This window comes from Perca flavescens, chromosome 2 (genome assembly GCF_004354835.1).
Source record: "Perca flavescens isolate YP-PL-M2 chromosome 2, PFLA_1.0, whole genome shotgun sequence".
Classification (NCBI taxonomy): domain Eukaryota; kingdom Metazoa; phylum Chordata; class Actinopteri; order Perciformes; family Percidae; genus Perca; species Perca flavescens.
The window spans coordinates 6,275,208-6,286,396 of NC_041332.1; positions in this window are offsets into that span (position 1 = coordinate 6,275,208).

Consider the following 11,189-nt stretch of genomic DNA (forward strand, 5'->3'; position numbering starts at 1 on the left):
TTGGGGTCAAGTCAACTTTCAACTCAAAACTTTTCAATACTTTTGTTAAGATAACACACATATCTGTGTTTTGCTCAGAAATTCTAATGCACAGTTGACACAACTGAGTCATGCTTGTCTTCTCAAATGTAAGTTGAAGTTCACCCAGGGTTCACCACGCCTCGTCCTTTTGCACATGCGCAGAGCGGCAGACCACGTTAGTCAACGTCTCCTCCATTGAAGGACCGGTAGCGAGAAGCGAGCTGACCGTTGGCGTAAGTAAACTTTTAACTTTTTCTATGGTCTAATATTTCAGTATAGTTTGAGTTTTGTTTTTACTAAGCTAAAGTTTTTAACGAAATACTGTGAACTGACCATTCAAACCTACAGTATAACGTGCAAGCCCTTAGTTTAAAAAACTTAGCTAGCTAAGTGATATGTTAGTGTGTGTGTGTGTGTGTGTGTGTGTGTGTGTGTGTGTGTGTGTGTGTGTGTGTGTGTGTGTGTGTGTGTGTGTGTGTGTGTGTGTGTGTGTGTGAGAGAGAGAGAATTAAAAGAACAAACATTGCTCATTAATTAGCTAGTAGTAGCTAGCTAGCTATGTAATGATTATGTGGAGAAATTCTGAACTTGCCTTCAACTAAGTTATGCAAGTAACGAACTAATCCTCTGAATGTTAGTTAAGTTAGTTAGCCCTTATGTTGACTAGCTAGCTGGTTTGTTTGATGAAGGCTGTATATCTATGGATGAAGGCATGCATGGGGAAATGTTGTTTTCTTTTGAATTTCTGTCATGGCTAAATATGCAGGCTGAGGTGGTTTAATTTAGGCACGCTTGTCCGAACATGTTCTGATAACGTATCTTTTGCATATGGTCAGATGTGGCAAATGAGCTATGACGTTGAAACCGTTAACTAGTTTAAACAAGCAAGATACTATTTTTTTTTATCATGAATTGTCGCCCACTTTTTGCTCTAGATTTAGCGACTTTTCAAACCCCGTTTTTCACAAAAGCGACTAGCCACAAATCTGGCGACTTTCTGTTGAAAAACGCCAGTATTGTCCGGCGAGCAGGCAAGGTATTTCTCTGTTGTGTCCGCCAAAACAGTCTGTGACTGAGGGCGCAGCCCCCCCTCTGCTTTCTCCTCATCTGCAGCAGCACTGATCAGGCAGGTAGCTAGAGGGGAGGGGGGTAGGGGCGGGGTAGGTAGGAGGAGAGACAGCGGACTTAGGAGGGAGCTACCTAAGTAATAGTTTAGAATTTTGGCTAAAGATTTATAGTCTCTCATATCCTCTTCCCCAACCGTCATTTTAATAACTAAATGAAGTGAAACGTTAACGTGAATATTATCAATAATAATAATATTGAAGAAGTGAACTATTTATAGTTCTCAATCTGAACTGAAATATTCATTACTCACGCTACCGTGTGTGTGTGTGTGTGTGTGTGTGTGTGTGTGTGTGTGTGTGTGTGTGTGTGTGTGTGTTGTGTGTGTGTGTGTTATCAGACTGACTTGCTTTGTTTTCTTTGGATAGATGTAGGCTTTAGTACACTAGGGAAAGGGCTGACCAATGCATTATTTTTTGATTGGTATAAAATAGCCTTCCAACATAGGGCATAGTCCTTAAATTGCATTACATTTCATGAAATAACAAGCTTGTCTGACAACACACCTATGCTATTTGTTTGTATTTTAAGCCACACTAATGCAGTATTTTTGTTTCTATTTCTTTCTTCAGAATCAACTGACCGAAGATTAATTCAGTGTCATGACTGATGCAGTGGAACTGTAAGTTTTGTAGTTTTTCCTCAACAAATCAGCATAAAGTAATAAGGCATTACAAAGTTCAGCATGGATTCAATGGAACTACTTGCCCCTTTCCCTGCATATACAAAGTTGTGTACATTTTTTTTTATTATTTATGAAGCACTGATGTCCTTTCTGGTCTGTATCCCTCTTCTATTGTCCAGAATTAAAAGAGAGAGAGAGAGCAGTTGTTCTCCTTGGCCTGGCCCATTTCCAGAAAGAGGATCCCTCCCAATTCTTCAAGATTTGTAAGGTATGTGAGGAATCAATGCCACTCTGGAATCCATATCACTTGCTAATCTCAATCTTTTTGATCCAAATGAAGTCATGATCCTGTAGTTATAGGATATCTAGAAAATATGTCTTGTTATAAAAATCTAGACCTGGAAAGACATCTGCTTAAATGGAGAACAAGTGAATTGTTCAAAGTTGCAGTGACAGGATTCCTTGCTCAATTAATTTGACATTGTAATGTATTTGAATTTCTTCCATTTACATAGGTTTACATTAGTTTGCATCAGACATTTTCATACCCAAGTTTGCTATGCATCTTGAATTTTCATCTGTTGAAGAAATAATGCTGATTTGCAATCTATTCTTATTACTTTGTTGTGTCATTAGCCAAAGCGAAGAGAGTGAGGCAGTGAAAGGAATGAGCGTAGGAATCTTGGTGGTTACAGAGGAGGATCCTCAACGCCCTGTCCCCAAGGAGATGATTGATATTGCACTGATTCTGGAGAAGCATATCGTTCTTGGGACCTGAAGGATGTGCCCAACGATTCGCCCTGCTGATGGGTCTGCTCGTCTTCAACATCCATTACCCAAAAGGGCTCAAGTACATGTTCAAGGTAATACAAAAGGTGATAATGAACATTGGTGGAGACCTTTGCTCTTCAAGTTAATGGACTCCGGTCTCTGTGCGGCTGATGGACAGATGGACTAGACAGTCATAGCTGTTTTTTATATTTCTCAAAAGTGCCACCCGTTATCTTGGCTACATAGTTGTCATGGAGTTACTGTTCCTTTTTTTTTTTAAGTGTGTCTTTTAAAAACTTGTAAGGTCAGTTGTTTGTGGGATGAAAAGGAGAAAATTATTGCCTTTTTTGGTTGTACTACCTCAAATAGTCTTGTTAAATTATCATGTTGCACACAGTTATGTAAATATTAGCTGTCAATGCTAAGGTGGACTAGAAGTCCTGAGAGTTGTTTTGCTCTGTCTCTCAAAATATGCTGTTTTTATTGCCTCTATAGTTGACATATGTGACTGTATATGTTCTCTTATTTTGCCACCACCTTGCACACTCAGGCTATCTCCCACACTGGCTCTCTCACTCACTCATTCACTCCCTCTCTGTCTCACACTCACTCACACAAACACTCACTCTCTGTCTCACTCACTCTGTCTCACACACTCACTCACTGTCTCACACAAACACTCACTCTCTGTCTCACTCCACTCTGTCTCACACACACACTCACACAAACACTCACTCTCTGTCTCACTCACTCTGTCTCACACACTCCCACACAAACACTCACTCTCTGTCTGTCTCACACACTCACTCTGTCTGTCTGTCTCTCACTCTCTGTCTCTGTCCCTGTCTCACTCACACTCACACTCACTGTCTGTCTCACACACACAATCACTGTCTGTCACACTCACTCTCTGTCTGTCTCACTCACTCTGTCTCACACACACTCACTCTGTCTCTCACACACTCACTCCTCACTCTCTGTCTCACTCACTCTCACTGTCTGTCTCACACACTCACTCACACAAACACTCACTCTCTGTCTCTCTCACTCTCTTGTCAAACACTCACTCTGTCTCACACTCTGTCTGTCTCCTCACTGTCTCAAACACTCACTCCTCTCTGTCTCACACACAATCACTCTGTCACAACTCTCTGTCTCCTCCTCTCTGTCTCACACACTCCTCTGTCTCAAACACTCACTCTGTCTCACTCTGTCTCACTCCACTCTCTGTCTCACTCACTCTGTCTCACACACAACACTCACTGTCTGTCTCACACACTCTCTCACTCACTCTCACTCACTCCTCTCTGTCTCACTCTCTCTTCTCTCACTCTCTGTCTCTCTCACTCACTCTGTCTCACACACACTCCTCACTGTCTGTCTCACACACACTCACTCTGTCTGTCTCACTCACTCTCTGTCTCACACACTGTCTCTGTCTCACACACTCACTCTCTCTGTCTCACTCACTCTGTCTCACAAACACTCACTCTGTCTCTCACTCACTCTGTCTCACACACTCACTCTGTCTCACTCTCACTCTCTGTCTCTCCACACAAACACTGTCTGTCTGTCTCACAAACACTCACAAACACTCACTCTCTGTCTCACTCACTCTCTTGTCTCAAACACTCTGTCTCACTCACTCTCTGTCTGTCTCACTCACTCTGTCTCACACACACTCACTCTGTCTCACACACAATCACTCTGTCACACAAACACTCTGTCTCACTCACGCTCTGTCGCACACACTCACTCTGTCACACACTCACACTCCTCTCTGTCTCCTCACTCTGTCTCGCACTCACTCCTCTCTGTCTCACTCACTCACAAACACTAGCTCACTCTGTCTCACACACACTCAGTCTCACTCACTCTCTCCACACTCACTCTCTGTCTGTCAAACTGTCTCACTCACTCTGTCTCACTCACTCTCATTCACTCTGTCTCACACACACTCACTCTCTCTGTCTCATACACTCCTCACTCTCTGTGCACATTGTCTCACTCTGTCTCACACACACACTCACTGTCTCACACACATTCACTCTCTGTCTTACACACTCACTCTGTCTCACACACACTCACACACTCTCTATTACACACACACATTGTCTCACTCTGTCTCTCATACACTACACTCTCACAAACATTCTCACTCTCTGTCTCACACTCACTCCTCTCTGTCTCACACACTCCTCACTCTGTCACATTCACTGTCTGTCACACACAGACACTCTCTGTCTCACTCACTCACTCTCTGTCTCACTCACTCCACACAAACACTCACTCTGTCTTCACTCACACAAACACTCTCTGTCTCAAACTCACTCACACAAACACTCATTCGCTGTCTCACTCTGTCTCACACTCACTCACACAAACACTCACTCTCTCTGTCTCTCTCTCTGTCTCACTCATTTTCTGTCTCACACACATTAGCTCACTCTGTCTCACACACTCAATCACCCTGTCCACACTCTCTCTCTCTCTCTCACTCACTCTGTCTCACACACACTCCTCCTCTCTGTCTCACACACAATCACTCTGTCACTCTCTGTCTCTGTCTCACTCTCTCTGTCTCACTCCTCTCTGTCTCACACTCACTCTCTGTCTCACACACTCACTCCCACTCCACAAACACTCCTCCTGTCTCACTCACACAAACACTCACTCCCTGTCTCACTCACTCTCTTGTCTCCCACACTCACTCCTCTGTCTCACTCACTCTGTCTCTCACACACACTCACTCACTCTGTCTCACACACACAATCACTCTATGTCACACTCACTCTCTGTCTCACACACTCACTCTCACACACACTCTCTCTCTCTCGCTCACACTCACTCACTCCACTCCTCTCTGTCTCACTCACTCTGTTGCACTCACTCACTCTGTCTCACACACACTCACTCTGTCTCAGTCTCACACTCACTCTGTCGCACTCACTTTCTCTCTGTCTCATACACTCACTCTCTGTTGCACATTCACTCACTCTGTCTCACACACACACTCACTGTCTCACACACATTCTCTCTGTCTTACACACTGTCTCATCTCACACATCACTCTCTGTCTGTACACACTCTCTGTCTTCACTCACTCTCTGTCTTACACACTCACTCTCTGTCTCACACACTCACTCACTCCTTACACACTCACTCTCTGTCTCACACTCACTCACTCCTTACACACACACTCTCTCTCACACACACACACACACAGTAACAGTAAGGTTTATGATTTGTAATGGCAGAAAAAGGCAGATAGATATTTAACAGAGTGGATAAGGAAAAAAATGTTGATGCTGTGTCTTACCATTGTTTTATATTGTATGAAACACTTGAATGTGTGGAATAAATGTTTTTGTTAATCTTGACTCACATTCTTGTGTTGTGTAAACTTAAAAAAAAGTTGGTAGAACTTAGATTTTCAAGGCAACCGAGTCAACTTACTTGATATGTTAATACAACACACATAATAAAGTCAACACAAATACAAAGCTTAGTCAAGACAACTTGAAAATGCACATTAGCCCCACTACATAAAGTTGTTGAATTGATGTAGATTGGAGTTGACTCCACACAATCATTAGTTCATATAATGCATAATTAGAAGTTGGATCCACTAAATTGAATGTTGTGTTTACAAATAAACCTTAGTTGACTGAACATGTTATTAGTACAGTGAACTTGCAACATTAAGTTGAGAGAACTGAATAGCCTCTTTGTGCCAACTTAATATCTGATTTCCAATCAACTTATAATTTCAAGGCAACCAGGTTACACATATTTTTAAGTTGAGTCAACAATTTTTTTTTTACAGTGTATATATGAATTATGATTGAATTGAAACATGAAGTTCTTGAACCCAGGTGCGGAAAGGTGTCAGCCCTAATGCTACCGAAACGCACCTTAATATGGACAGTTCGTAGTGAAAGACATTAACATTATTCACTTTTATATGATGAATTGTGTTATATATATTAGGAACATACGTTGGGAATCAACGAAGGCGTATGTGAGTTCATCTGACAGGACTGTGGGGGTACGTAATAATAATAATAATAATAATAATAATAATAATAATAATAATAAGTTATACTTTATAATACGACACAGAATATTACAATACATCAGACCAAAAAGGTTGAAAACCACAGCCCTACTGTATACAATCGAGTTACACACTAAACTGGGTCGAATGGATGAAAAATAAATGGTTATTATTTATACGTAATAAACGTTAAAGTACAGTGATATCCTGTGGCTACCTTACCTACAGTTAGCTTATCTTCTATGTGTAAATTAAATGATTTTTCCACAAAATGTACCTTTGCTATTAATATGTTGGATTCATATTAACATATGTGTAAATATATCAAGTCAAGTCAAGTACATTTACATATAGAACACATTTAAAACCAACCTAGGCCGAACAAAGTGCTGTACAAAGTTATATTATGTTATAAAAACAAAAGACAATAAAAAATATAGACACAATGAACATCATACAAACAGCACACTTATAAATGTCCTTAAACTAAATCATACGCTATCAGACTGATTCTAATTTTGGAAAAAGCAACTTTAAAAACAACAGTTGTTTTTTTTGGCACTCTTTATATGTGCACTCTTTCCTACTACGTATTGCTAATGCTGCTCAGTATTTTCTCCTCGGGATAACTACATTGCTATCTTAAAAGTTAAATGAAACCATTACTGGTGTTATTAAAAAATCCCTAAAAGTCCCGCATGGGCTTCTGTTTATCCCCAAATCTCAAAACTTTGTCTTTGTATCTTCATCTTACATGAGCCGAATTAACAACTTTGACAATTGTCAAATAATAGGGTATGTAAACTAGCTTTACGAAGGTCAGGTACTTCCAAACCTCTGGTGGTAGTTAAATTAGCTAATTTTGTTGGGTACAAAGTTTCTTTCACTGTTGAGAAGCAAACAGCTGTGTTAGCTAGCTAACGTTAGTAACAAAAACATTAGCAAAAAGGGCAAACATTATACTTTAACTAACTAATAAAGGCTACGACTTTTTAAATGTAATTATGTAACTACAATACAACCGGTCAATACAACATACATTAGTTGACGACGTAATTTGCCATTAGTACAGTTTCTCTGATGGATACACATCAGTGACGTTAACCGCTGTTAGCTAACAACGTTAGCTTTAGTTTAGAAATACCATCTTACCATCTTGTAACGGAATCTCTGCTGGTTTCCTTCGACTAATCGGGGTAAGAGATGCTCAAACCTCAAACTACAGGTAGCTGTTCAAAACAATAAACCGTTTAAATCCAGAAACTGGCGTTGTTGTTGTTAATCCACGCTGGATTCTCCTTCAACATGCTGCTGCCACCATTACCGGAAAGAACCATTTCGGAAAAACAACGGGGGGGTAAAAGAAATATATGAATGTGCTTAAATGTAAAGAGCACACGGGATTCATTTAGATTATTCTTTGTGGTTTATGGGTTATCGAAAATGTAAACGTGTGTTTGTATTAATAACGTAATTCATATAATTATAGACTTGTGATTGTGTTCCCTCTACATTATACATTGTTGGTATAGTCTTGTGTTAGTTCTCGTTGGAAAACCAGTTTATAGGCGCATTACCGCCACCTGCCGCAGTGGGTTGACAGTACATTTGAAAATGAAAAAATGAAATCAGTGGTGGAATAAGTATTCATACCCTTACTAATACCACCCCTAAAGAGAACAATATTCCACTTGTACAAGGTACTCTTACCTGTTGCATTATTACAATTTTTGACTGATTAATAATGCATGTACGAATTTACCCCAAAGCAGTTACATAGAGACAGGTGCTTTTGGTGCAGAGGCTGTGAAGCAGAGACGGTATACCCACATACATACATCTGTGAAAATGGCCATGACAGTTTTTCCTTCGCCAAAATGTTGTTAAACTTTGGAGCGTTATTTAGCTTGACATGGATTCCTTAGATCAGGGGTGTCAAACTCATTTTCACCAAGGGCCACACTGGAAAAAGAGTTTATTTACGTGCTTTTGTTACTGCATGTCACTTTTTTTTTACATTTTGGTAGCTTTTTTCCTAATTTTTGTTGTTTTTGTTCCGACTTTTTTGTGGCTTTCTTAGACGTTTGTCACCTTTTTGTAAATTTGATGCTCAGAGTCGACAAATCTGACATATTCTGCTTTGAATGTCATATAATTGCACTTTAAAAAACACTTTCCTGTGTTTTTGGTTTGGCGCACAAATAGGCGGGCCAAAACTTATTGTGAACCTAAATTGATATACGGGACGGATCTAAATATGCAAGGGCCCGGATTTGGCCCGCGGGCCTTGAGTTTGACACATGTGCCTTAGATAGTCTAGGTTTAATATGATACAAATATCTTCACTCTAACTTTAACTTTTAACTTTTTTAATTTTCTAAATCGGTATCGGATCATTCAAATGATTAATTTGAATCGGATAATCAATTTCTAAAACTCAGCCCTAGCTTTGATACACAGGCAATACTTAGTAGATACATTTAATGTTGGTTTTGGTTTTTTAGTGTGATTTGTTAGCGATAAGAAAAATATAAACCATCACCAGACGTAACTTTTAACCTCAGCTTTTACTAAATGGTTTGTGATTCCAGTGACTGTTTGGCAGGTATATCCACATTGCCATCATCCACGCCTACACTACATGGGCAGGGACCCAAACAAAGCGAGCATTCAAGCAAGTACTATGCAGCCTGTGAAGTGCTTCAAAGTGAACATCTTGCCTATATAAGGATTTCCTGGCATGGAATGGAATGGGAATGATGAAGCCAAAAGGTCACACAAATACACAAATGGTTTATTACTGTGACTAGATCCCACAGGAGTCATGTCTTCGCCCAAAATCTCCAGTTTCACTGTGTGTCCACTGGTTTGTGGTGCTAAAATTAACTGCAAGTTTATTTGGGTATAAGCAACACAATGATAAGGGTTTCCAAGAAGACATTTTTGATGTGAAATAATAATAATAATAATGCTTTTACATTCTGACCTGCTAACCCCCCCCCCCACACACATACACACACACACAGTTGCTAGTAGCCATTAAAAACATGATGGACTCTTCAGAAGAGGTCATTAATCTTCATTTGAGTTTCTGCATGCAAAAGTCTGTTGTTTTTACACACAGGTCCAAATTACACACAAATGCCCAGAACATATACATGCACTAATGGAGAGATGTCAGAGTGCCTTGCTCAAGGGAACCTTGGCAGTGCCCAGAAGGTAACTGGCACCTCTCCAGCTACCAGTCCACCACCATACTTTAGTCTGATGGGGACTTGAACCAGCGACCCTCTGATTCCCAACCCAGCTCCCTACAGACTGAGCTACTGCCACCCCCGAAACAACTCGTTTGGCAACGGCTTGAATGTAACGGACGTTTTGTTATATCAAAAAGTTACACACTAGAGCTTTAAACCACCACTTTGGGTCAACATCTGTTGCTTTAAATGTTGCTATATAATTAAAGATGACTTGACTTGACTTTAATAATTACTGATGTCCAAATTGGGTCTCCAGAGCAGGGGCGTCGGACTGGGCGGGGGACAAAGGGGACTGAGTACGACAGGGCCCTCATGTGAGGAGAGCCCAAGCAGATGCTAGAATGAATAGCTGTGGATGCGGGGAGGGGCCCATAGAAAAGGCCTTTCTACAGGGCCCAGAATGTCGTGCTACGCCCCTGCTCCAGAGGCATCGTTAATGTTAGTAACACCTCTTGGTTGTAAATAAATTGTCTGAATGAACTGTCTTTCTATCCATCCAACCTTAATAAGTTCCCTCTGGTGTTTTTCCATACGTCACTCTGAACAATAGTGGTTGTGAAATGTTTCCTGTTCTTCCAGTTCAATCAACAGTCTTTATATCTTTAACCTGCACAGCTTTTACACTGATCCTCCTCCTGCATGCCGATTATTTTCACAACCCCTATAGTGATCGTCCCCTCGGCTGCAACTTAAGAAAACAAACACACAAATGTCTTGCCTGCAGACTTAGGGGAGTGTAACTAAGTACATTTACTCAACTACTGTACTTAACTACAATTTTGAAGTACTTTTCTTGAGTATTTCACAGTAACATCATCATCATCATCATATTCTTTATTCAGGACACACATAAAAAACAGAACAGAATCAGAACTCTTGGTTGTGGCCCCCAAGGCACAGATCTCATCCTAGATGTTGATGGTTGCGCCATCTGCCCATCCTCTGAGGTCCGTGGTGTAATCCTGGACTCCACCCTCTCTTTCCATACTCTCATCAAATCTATCACCAAATCCGCCTTTTTCATCTTAAAAACATCTCCAGACTCCAGCCATTACTCTCTGACTCCGTGGCAGAAACCCTCATACATGCTTTCATTACCTCCCGTTTGGACTACTGCAATGGTGTCCTATCTGGGGTCCCCAGAAAAACCCTAGACAGGCTCCGGTGTGTCCTAAACTCTGCCACCAGGGTCCTACCCCACACCACTGGCTCCCAATTAACCCGCATCAAATATAAAATCCTCCTTCTCACCTACAAATCCCTCCATGCCCTGGCCCCACAGTACCTCTCCGACCTCCTCCATCCATACACCCCACCCAAAGACACCGGC